Raw genomic sequence first — 10,914 nt, forward strand, 5'->3', positions numbered from 1 at the left:
CTATATTATGCCTTGCAAATTATCGTAGGTGATGATTTTACTTGCGGTTTTGTGGCTGCATAACTTGAATCACCTCATTTCCGGTCACTGATATGTTTCTTCATCACAGACCTCCCACTATGCATCTGCCGTTTTTATTCAGCCACCAAGTTGTGTCTAACTCTTTATGGCCCCGTGGACTGTAGCCTGCCAGGCTCCTCTGTCCTCCACTATCTCCTAGAGTTTGCTCAAAGTCATGTCCATTGAGTTGGTGATGTTAGCCAACTATCCCATCCTCTGCTGCTCACTTCACCTTTTGCCTTTAATCTTTTTCATCATTAAGGTCTTGTACAATAAATTGGCTCTTCGCAGCAGGTGGCCAAAGTTGAAACATCAACATCAGTCTTGTCGATGAATATTCAGGGTTGATTTCCTTTAGGATTGACTGGTTTGGGCTCCTTGCTATTCAAGGGACTCTTAAGAGTCTTCACCAGGACCAGTTTGAAAGTATCAAGTCTTCAGCTCTCAGTCTTCTTTATGGTCCAACATTCACATCCATACATGTTACTGGAAAGGTCATAGTTTTGATTATACATATCTTTGTCAGCAAAGTGACATCTCTGCTTTTTAATACACTGCCTAAGTTTGTTGTAACTTTGCTTCTAAGAAGCAAGCATCTTTTAATTTTATGGTTGCAGTCACCGTCTGCAGTGATTTTAGAAACAAAAAAATAAAATATGTCACTGTTTCCATTTTTTCCCCTTCTATTTGCCATGAAGTGATGAAATCAGATACCATGATCTTAGCTTTTTGAATGTTAAGTTTCAAGCCAGCTTTTTCACTCTCTTCTTTCACCCTCATCAAGAGACTTGTTAGTCCTCTTCACTTTCTGCCATTAGAGTGGTATCATCTGCATATTTGAGGTTGTTGATATTTCTTCCTGCAATCTTGTTTCCAGCTTGTGCTTCATTCAGCCTGGCATTTCATATTATTTACCTTAACATAGAAATTAAAGAAGCAGGGTGACAATATATACCCTTGTCATATTTCTTTCCCAATTTTCTCAGGAGACAGGTAAGGTGGTCTGGCATTCCCATCTCTTTAAGAATTTTCCAGTTTGATGTGATCCACATCACCTTGTTGTGATCCACAAGGTAGATGTTTTTCTGGAATCCCCTTGCTTTCTCTATGATCCAAAGAATATTAGCAATTTGATTTTTGGTTCCTCTGCCTTTTCTAAACCCAGCTTGACTATCTGGAAGCTCTTGGTTCACATACTGCTGAAGCCTAGTCTGAAGGATTTTGAGGCATAACTTTGCTAGCATGTGAAATGAGTGTAATTGTATAATAGTTTGAACATTCTCTGGCATTGCCTTTAATTGGAATTGGAATGAAAACGGACTTTTTCCAGTCCTGTGGCCACTGCTGAGTTTTCCAAATTTCCTGACATATCGAGTGCAGCCCCTTAACAACATTGTCTTTTAGGATTTGAAATAGCTCAGCTGGAATTCCATCACTTCCACTAGCTTTGTTCATAGCAATGCTTCCTAAGGCCCACTTGACTTCACATTCCATAATGTCCAGCTCTAGGTGAGTGAACACATCGTTATGGATTTTGGAGTCGTTAAGACCTCTTTTGTGTAGTTCTTCTGTGTGTTCTTGCCACCTCTTCCTAATCTCTTCTGCTTCTGTTAGGTTACTGGCCAAAAATCCCCACAAAAAAACAAAAAACACTTCATTTTCTCAGCCTTATCATGGCAAAGGAGCTTGCATAATTCAATGCACTTGTAGCACCCACATATAATTTCCCTTTTCTAATTATTCAATAATCTTCAAATCTTGTAGTTATTTCTTAGTCAGATAAAATTCTAATGCATGTAGGGGCAGAAGAAGCTGTTTTCCACGGAGGTGTCCTAGTAAGAGAAAGAGTGCGCACGTGTGTGAGGCTTGTCTTGCTTAAGCCAAGAGAACACTTTGTCCATGTCCATTCCATGCCACAGCCTGGCAGTATATCTGGGTAGCCACAATGGAGAAAGGAAGTGACCATGGGCTATGTCTGAGAGGAGCCACAGATGTCTACAAAAGCATATCACTGGACCCCTGTAAGCATGGTAAGTTTCACTTGCTTTAGCACTCCCTTCTTTTTGGGCAAAAATCCCTGTGTGGGGAGAAAGAAAAACACACAGAGAAGGAACAGAGCTAGCTCAAGCCTGACCCTGAGGGCTTCCCTTCCAGCACTGGGAGGAAGACCCCACTGGGAGAAGACCCCTCTCAGGGCAGTAATAGCCATTGAGCAGTGAAGAAGTCCTGCCTCATACCCTGTGTAGGCTCTAGCTCCCCCCTCACCATCACACCCCCTACAGGTGAAAGTAGCCAGGGCATCTTGAGGGAAGGCTTGACAGGCATCCACATGAAATCCAGTCCTCCCCACAAAGGCACTGGGCACTCACAGTGCACACAGGGTTGCTCCCACATGAGCTCACAGTTTCAAGGCCATGATACAGAGCTGTTTCATCTAAATTCATAGAGACAGAGAGAGTTAAGCAAAATGAAAAGTCAGAGGAGCTACTCTTAATTGAAGGAGAAAGTTTCAACCTCTAAAAAATTAAATAATGAAACATAAATATATAAGGTACCAATGAATTCAAAACAGTGGTAATAAAGATAGTAATTGAATTAGAAAAGAGAATTGATCTAAACACAGACCATTTTAACAAGGACCTAGAAAATGTGAAGAAAACAAAAATATGTAATAAAATATCTGAGATATAAAGCCCTCTAGAAACAATGAACATCAGACTAAATGATGCAAAACAAAACATGAATGATCTAGAAGATAGAATGATGGAAACCATTCAATCAGAGCAGCAGACAGGAATGACAATAAAATAAAATAAATTAAAAAAAACATGAGATGCAATGCATATCTGGGATAACAATAGCATGCCAACATTTGCATTATAGGGTTTCAGCAGGCAAAGAGAGAAAGAGAAGGATATTGAAACTGTATTTGAAGAAATTATGCCTGAAATCTTTCCATATCTAAAGAAAGAAACATATATCTAACTAGAGGAAGCATACAAGCTCCCAGAAACGAACCCAAACAATCCCACGTCAAGACTATCATAAAGAAGATGGCAAAAGTTAAAGAGAGAATTATAAAAGCGGCAAGAGAAAAGTAGTTAAATACAGTGGAATCTCCATAAGGCTATCTGCACAAACTCTGCAAGCCACAAGGGAGCAGTGGCATAGTATATCAAAGGGCTGAGAGGGGAAAAACAAAAAAAAAAAAACCTTCACTCAAGATAACTCTATTTAGCAATAATTACCATTTAGAATGATAAATAAAGAGAAATAAAGAACTTCTCAGAAAAACCAGAAACTTAAAAATTTCAGCAATACTAAACCTACCCTAAAAGAAATGTTGAAGAGTCTTCTTTAAATGGATAAGAAGTAAGAATCCATAGGAAAGGGAAAATACCAAAAGGAGAGGCAAATATATAATAAGGATTGAAGATTACTTAACTAAGCTAGTATATAGCCAGAATATATCTCAATATAATAAAGGTCATTTATGACAAACATACAGCCAAACTAATACTCAATGGTGAAAAGATGAAAGCATCTCCTCTAAGACCAGGAACAGGACAAGAATGGCCACTCTTGCTACTTCTGTTTAACATCTATTGGAAGTCCTATACATGTATCAACCAGACAAAACGGAAGGAAGAAAGGAAGGGAGGGAGGGAAAGAGAGAGGAAAATGGGGGGAAGGGAGGTGGGGAGGCAGGAAGAAAAGGTATTAACCTTAGAAGGCAAGAGGTAAAACTATCACTATTTACAGATGGAATGATAATTTACACAGAGAACCATGAAGTCTCCACTCAAACTATTAGAACCAATAAATAAATTCAGCAAGGTTGCAGGATACAAGATTAAAAGATTAATACCCAGAAATCTATTTTGTTTCTAGACATTAATAATGAAACATCAAAAAAAAAAAAGAAACTTAAAAAAAAACATTTAGAAATCACATAAAAAAATAATAAAAATATCTAGGAATAAACTTAACCCAGAAGGTGAAACACTCATATTCTGAAAACTCTAAAACATTGATGAAAGAAACAGAAGATGATACAAAGAAATGGAAAGATAGCCTATGCTCTTGGATTGGAATTAATATTGCTAAAACATCTGTACTATCCAGAGCAATCTACAAATTTAACATCATTCCTTTTAATATGCCCATTAAGTTTTTCATAGAATAGGACAAATAATTCTAAAATTTGTGTGAAACCACAAAAATTTCAAATTGCCAAAGCAATTTTGAGTAAACAGAACAACGCTGGAGATAAAATCCTGCAAGACTTCAGATTATACTACAAGTCTACACTAATCAAGACAGTATGATATTGGCACTAAACAGACACACAGATCAATGGAATAGAAAAGAGAGCTCAGAAGTAAATCCATGCACATACAGTCAATTAACCTAAGGAGGCAAGAATATACAATGAATAAATAGTTTTGTCAACAAGTGGTATGGGGAAAATTGGACAAAACAGAGAAAATGATGAGTTTAGAACATAACCTCACACCATGTACAAAAATAAATTTAAAATGGTTTGAAGACATAAATGCAAGAATGAAAACCACAAAACTCCTAAAAGAGAACATAGGTAGAAAACTGATAAAAATCATTACAAATTTTTTCTTGGTTCAGTCTCCTAAGGCAAAACACATAAATGCAAAAATAAACAAATAGGACCTAATTAAACTTAAAAGCTTTTGCATAGGAAAGGAAACCATTGACACAATGAATAGACAGCATAAAGAATGGGAGAAAATATTTGCAATGATGCCACTGACAAACATTTCAATTATCATAAAAGAAACCACCCAATAAAAAATGGGCAGAAGACCTGAATAGACATTTTTCTAAAAAAGACATGCAGTATACTAACAGGCACATGAAAAAAGAAACACACATCAAAACCACCAGGAGATGTCACCTCAAACATGTCAAAATAACCATCATCAAATAGTTTACAAATAACAAATGTTAGAGAGGATGTGGAGAAAAAGAAATTTTCCTATACTGTTGGTGAAAAGGGAAATTGTGCAGCCTCTGTGAAAAACAGTATAAATGTGCCTCAAAAAACTGAAAATAGAACTACCATATGATTCAGCAATTCTACTCCTTGGTAAATATCCAGAAAAATAAAAAGGCTAATTTGAAAAGCAACATGCATCACAATGTTCATAGGAGAACTATTAATAATAGACACAGTACCTGACAGGCAACCCAAGTACACATTAGCAAATTATTGGCTTAAGAAGATGTTATACACATAGCCATCTATCTACCTATACAATACTATCATTTGTAGCAACTAGGATGAGCCTAAAGAATATTATGCTTAAGTACGTAAGTCAGAAGGAGAGAAACAAACATTGTACTGGTTATGAATTAGAGTACAATAAAAAAATACAAATGAGTGTATTTGTAAACAGAAACAAACTTATACAGAAATAAACTTATGTTTACTGAAATGGAGAGGGAAGGGGTTAGGGATAAACTAGGGCTACGGGATTAGCAAACCACTGTGTATAAACTAGGTAAGCAAGAAAGATATACTGGTGCTCACTTCGGCAGCTCATATACTAAAATTGGAATGATACAGAGAAGATTAGCATGGCCCCTGCGCAAGGATGACACGCAAATTCATGAAGCGCTCCATATTTTTACAGAAATATAGATCAATGGAACAAAATAGAAAGCCCAGAGATAAACCCACACACCTATGGTCACCTTATCTTATATATATAATGGATTAAAGACAAACTCTTTAACAAGTGGTGCTGGGAAAACTGGTCAACCACTTGTAAAAGAATGAAACTAGAACACTTTCTAACACCATACACAAAAATAAACTCAAAATGGATTAAAGATCTAAATGTAAGACCAGAAACTATAAAACTCCTAGAGGAGAACATAGGCAAAACATTCTCTGACATACATCACAGTGGGATCCTCTATGACCCACCTCCCAGAATATTGGAAATAAAAGCAAAAATAAACAAATGGGACCTAATTAAACTTAAAACCTTCTGCACAACAAAGGAAACTATAAGCAAGGTGAAAAGACAGCCTTCAGAATGGGAGAAAATAATAGCAAATGAAGCAACTGACAAACAACTAATCTCAAAAATATACAAGCAACTCCTACAGCTCAACTCCAGAAAAATAAATGACCCAATCAAAAAATGGGCCAAAGAACTAAATAGACATTTCTCCAAAGAAGACATACAGATGGCTAACAAACACATGAAAAGATGCTCAACATCACTCATTATCAGAGAAATGCAAATCAAAACCACTATGAGGTACCATTTCATGCCAGTCAGAATGGCTGCGTTCCAAAAGTCTACAAGCAGTAAATGCTGGAGAGGGTGTGGAAAAAAGGGAACCCTCTTACACTGTTGGTGGGAATTCAAACTAGTACAGCCACCATGAAGAACAGTGTGGAGATTCCTTAAAAAACTGGAAATAGAACTGCCTTATGACCCAGCAATCCCACTGCTGGGCATACACACTGAGGAAACCGGAATTGAAAGAGACACGTGTACCCCAATTTTCATCGCAGCACTGTTTGTAATAGCCATGACATGGTGGCAACCTAGATGTCCATCAGCAGATGAATGGATGGGAAAGCTGTGGTACACATACACAATGGAGTATTATTCAGGCATTAGAAGGAATGCATTTGAATCAGTTCTAATGAGGTGGATGAAACTGCAGCCTATTATACAGAGTGAAGTAAGATAGGAAGAAAAACACCAGTACAGTATACTAACGCATATATATGGAATTTAGAAAGATGGTAACAATAACCCTGTATATGAGACAGCAAAAGAGACCCTGATGTATAGAATAGTCTTTTGGACTCTGTGGGAGAGGGAGAGGGTGGGATGATTTTGGAGAATGGCATTGAAACATGTATAATATCATATATGAAATGAGTCGCCAGTCCAGGTTCGATGCACGATACTGGAATCTTGGGGCTGGTGCACTGGGACAACCCAGAGGGATGGTATGGGGAGGGATGAGGGAGGAGGGTTCAGGATGGGGAATACGTGTATACCTGTGGTGGATTCATGTTGATATATGGCAAAATCAATACAATATTGTAAAGTTAAATAATAAAATAAAATTTAAAAAAAAAGAAAGATAAACTGGATCGCACCGAGAAATAGCCACTATCTTGTAATAATCTATAATGTATATAATTGACAACAATACTGAATCACTATGCTAATCTTGTAAGTTGAGTAAACTTCAATTTTAAAAGGTTCAGTTGTGCAAGGTGTGTATGTTCTAGAGATCTGTCATACAACAGAGTAACTGTAGTTAACCATATTGCATTGTGCAACTAAAATTTTGTTGAGGGTAGATCTGTTTTGAGTTCTTATAACAAAAGCAAAGGGGTACAAAGAAAATTAGAGGTGATATGTAGCTCTATTACCTTGACCGTATTATGATTTCCCTTGTATATGAATATGTCCAAACTAACCAAGTTGTACACATTAAATATATTCAGTTTTTAATATACCAGTTCAGTTCAGTCGCTCAGTCATATCCGACTCTTTGCGACCCCATGAATCGCAGCACGCCAGGCCTCCCTGGCCATCACCAACTCCCGGAGTTCACCCAGACTCATGTCCAACGAGTCAGCCATGCCATCTAGCCATCTCATCCTCTGCGTCCCCTTCTCCTCCTGCCCCCAATCCCTCCCAGCATCAGAGTCTTTTCCAATGAGTCAACTCTTTGCATGAGGTGGCCAAAGTACTGGAGTTTCAGCTTCAGCATCATTCCTTCCAAAGAAATCCCAGGGCTGATCTCCTTCAGAATGGACTGGTTGGATCTCCTTGCAGTCCAAGGGACTCTCAAGAGTCTTCTCCAACACCACAGTTCAAAAGTATCAATTCTTCCATGCTCAGCCGTCTTCACAGTCCAACTCTTACATCCATACATGACCACAGGAAAAACCATAGCCTTGACTAGACGGACTTTTGCTGGCAAAGTAATGTCTCTGCTTTTGAGTATGCTGTCTAGGTTGGTCATAACTTTCCTTCCAAGGAGTAAGCGTCTTTTAATTTCATGGCAGCAGTCACCATCTGCAGTGATTTTGGAGGCCCAAAAAATAGTCTGACACTGTTTCCACTGTTTCCCCATCTATTTCCCATGAAGTGATGGGACCAGATGCTATCATCTTCGTTTTCTGAATGTTGAGCTTTAAGCCAACTTTTTCACTCTCCTCTTTCACTTTCATCAAGAGGCTTTTGAGTTCCTCTTCACTTTCTGCCATAAGGGTGGTGCCATCTGCATATCTGAGGTTATTGATATTTCTCCCGGCAATCTTGATTCCAGCTTGTGCTTCTTCCAGCCCAGCGTTTCTCATGATGTACTCTGCATATAAGTTAAATAAGCAGGGTGACAATGTACAGCCTTGACGTACTCCTTTTCCTATTTGGAACCAGTCTGTTGTTCCATGTCCAGTTCTAACTGTTGCTTCCTGACCTGCATACAAATTTCTCAAGAGGCAGATCAGGTGGTCTGGTATTCCCATCTCTTTCAGAATTTTCCAGTGTATTGTGATCCACACAGTCAAAAATATACCAGTTATACCTCAATAAAGATATTCTAAAAAGTGAAAATTAACCAATATTTTTTAAAGTACTGAAGAAAATTAATGATATCACACTGACATCTTTGAGATCAATAAAATTGATAAACCAACCATACTGATGATGCCAAAAAGAGAGAAGAGACAAATTCTCTATTTCAGAGCATTGACATCACTACTAGCTCTTTTCCATATTAAAGATAATAAAGTGGTATCTGCTCAGTTTTCTCTTTTACACTTACTATTTTCCTATCCATATTCTATTTGTTTGAAGAAAGTTATTCAGTTACAGTAACTTTATTAAAAGTGAACTATTATTTGCATATATTTTCCCTCGCCATCAGATGTGTCACCTTTGTGTACCAGACCTTCAAGCTAAATCGCTCACTGCTACTCATGCAATGGTGAGCAGGTACTGATATGTTTTCACATGGTTCACAATAAAGAAAAAGAACTTTATTTTAATGTCGGCAAATACACTCCAGTATATTTACATTCTTTCCCTTTAGCATTATTAATGCATCCTGATATTACAAATAGCTTCTTTTAAGTTTAATGAGCATGTCTCAAGAGAATGTAGAGCTTATCACATTTCATATACCATTTAGTCTGCCCTAAATATGATATCTTGATCTTAAAACTTTTATGTCTGAATGGGTTTGATGAATTGAGATCTCCGAATTTAAAGATTTCAAAAGGCTTACTGGATAAGGACACCTTTGTTATTAAATAGGTTTTTAGAAATCTACTCTTTTGATGGCTTAACTATAAATGGATTTAATTTCATGGGCTGGACACCAAACTCAGACACCAATGGCGGAAATGACTGACAAAATATGCTTTAGCCTTTGTAAAACACAAACATTTAATCACACACTTTGTAATAGCCAACTAAAACATATTTTCTTTTTTCCCCTTCATTCTTATTTATCCTGCTTTGGGGATTATCTTTCACCTTTCTGTGTTTGATGTGGTGATCCCAAACAAGCAAGTCTTTGGGCGGGGGGAGAATTCTGTGGATTTAAGTTCTTTACTGATCTGCCCTTCATTAGTTCCATTAGAGACAAACAAAAATGATATCCTCCCACAAACTATCAGAATAAGATGTGAGGGTTTGTCCTTTATGATAATATTAGAAGAGTTTTCAGGCAGCTCTAGAATTAAAATCAAAGAATTGCCACATAGAAGTTGTTTGTTCCAACTTTCTATATCTAGCATAATTTCTATATGTTTTGTATATGTGGTCTCACCCCAATAAAGCATTTATTATAGCATATTAGCTTATAACTGATGTGATTGAGAACTTCAAATTAAAAACAACAACTTGTTGCTGAACTGTGTTAAAATATAATAGGCAGAGATATTGTCTTCTTAAGCAAGTAAAAGTCAACCGTCTCTACTCCTTGTCATCATATGCTACCCAATAGCACAGGGATAAGTGAGAAAAATGAGATCAGTTACAGAAAATATGGAAACCACATGTTTCCTGTATGATGGAAGGTACAGGTAGTTTGTTAAATTTCAACCCTTCTATAAAGGCTATTTTGGGAATACAAGAAAGACATGTTGTTGAGTGTATTTGCCTCATCTCTGGGTTCTTTAAAATTTCTCATTTCTGTTACTGGAATTTTCACTTCATCTTAGTTTTTATATTAATATAATCACATTTCTGCAAAGAAGTTTTTCCCAAAAGCATACCCAATTGCTCATTTTATGTATCATCCAGAATGTCTAAAACAGTTTTAAATAATGTTTCTTTTGTCATTTTGATTTCAGTGACATGCTTCCAATATTTCCCTTTACAGTGTGATTTTGTTTGCTATTCAGTGACTGATACCTTTTTCCAAGTTTACTGTTTGTAGAATGTATTAAAGCTTGCTAAATATATTTTGTATTTTGGTTGACTGGTTTTAGAAATAAATGTGCAATTTATTTCTATATAAATGAGAGAGAGAGGCTATAAAAATGATGAATTTTAATATGGTATTTAATAATAACTAGATTTTTGCAATAAAAATTATTTGCTGCTAAAGAATTTTTAATGAATTATTTACTTTGCCATCTTAATAATATATTTATAAATTTGCATCTATGTTTTCTTTTAAACTGAGCTATAGTTTTCTTTTTCATGCTATGTATTTCAGGTATTTGAACAAGGGTTATTGTATTTTTGTGACATTAATTAGAAATTATTCCATCACTTTCAAAAGTCTATAAAAGCTTAAAAAATAAAACTATCTTTTATTGAA

The 10,914-nt window shown here is 36.5% G+C and overlaps 1 non-coding gene across 1 annotated transcript; it reads left to right on the forward strand.

Annotated features, from left to right (window-relative positions):
* The first annotated feature begins 5,618 nt into the window (after positions 1–5,618).
* Positions 5,619–5,725, forward strand: LOC112446524 (U6 spliceosomal RNA). The gene has a single exon (XR_003034529.1). It is a non-coding gene; the product is annotated as a U6 spliceosomal RNA (small nuclear RNA).
* Positions 5,726–10,914: the final 5,189 nt, after the last annotated feature.

This window comes from Bos taurus, chromosome 4, assembly GCF_002263795.3.
Source record: "Bos taurus isolate L1 Dominette 01449 registration number 42190680 breed Hereford chromosome 4, ARS-UCD2.0, whole genome shotgun sequence".
Classification (NCBI taxonomy): Eukaryota; Metazoa; Chordata; class Mammalia; order Artiodactyla; family Bovidae; genus Bos; species Bos taurus.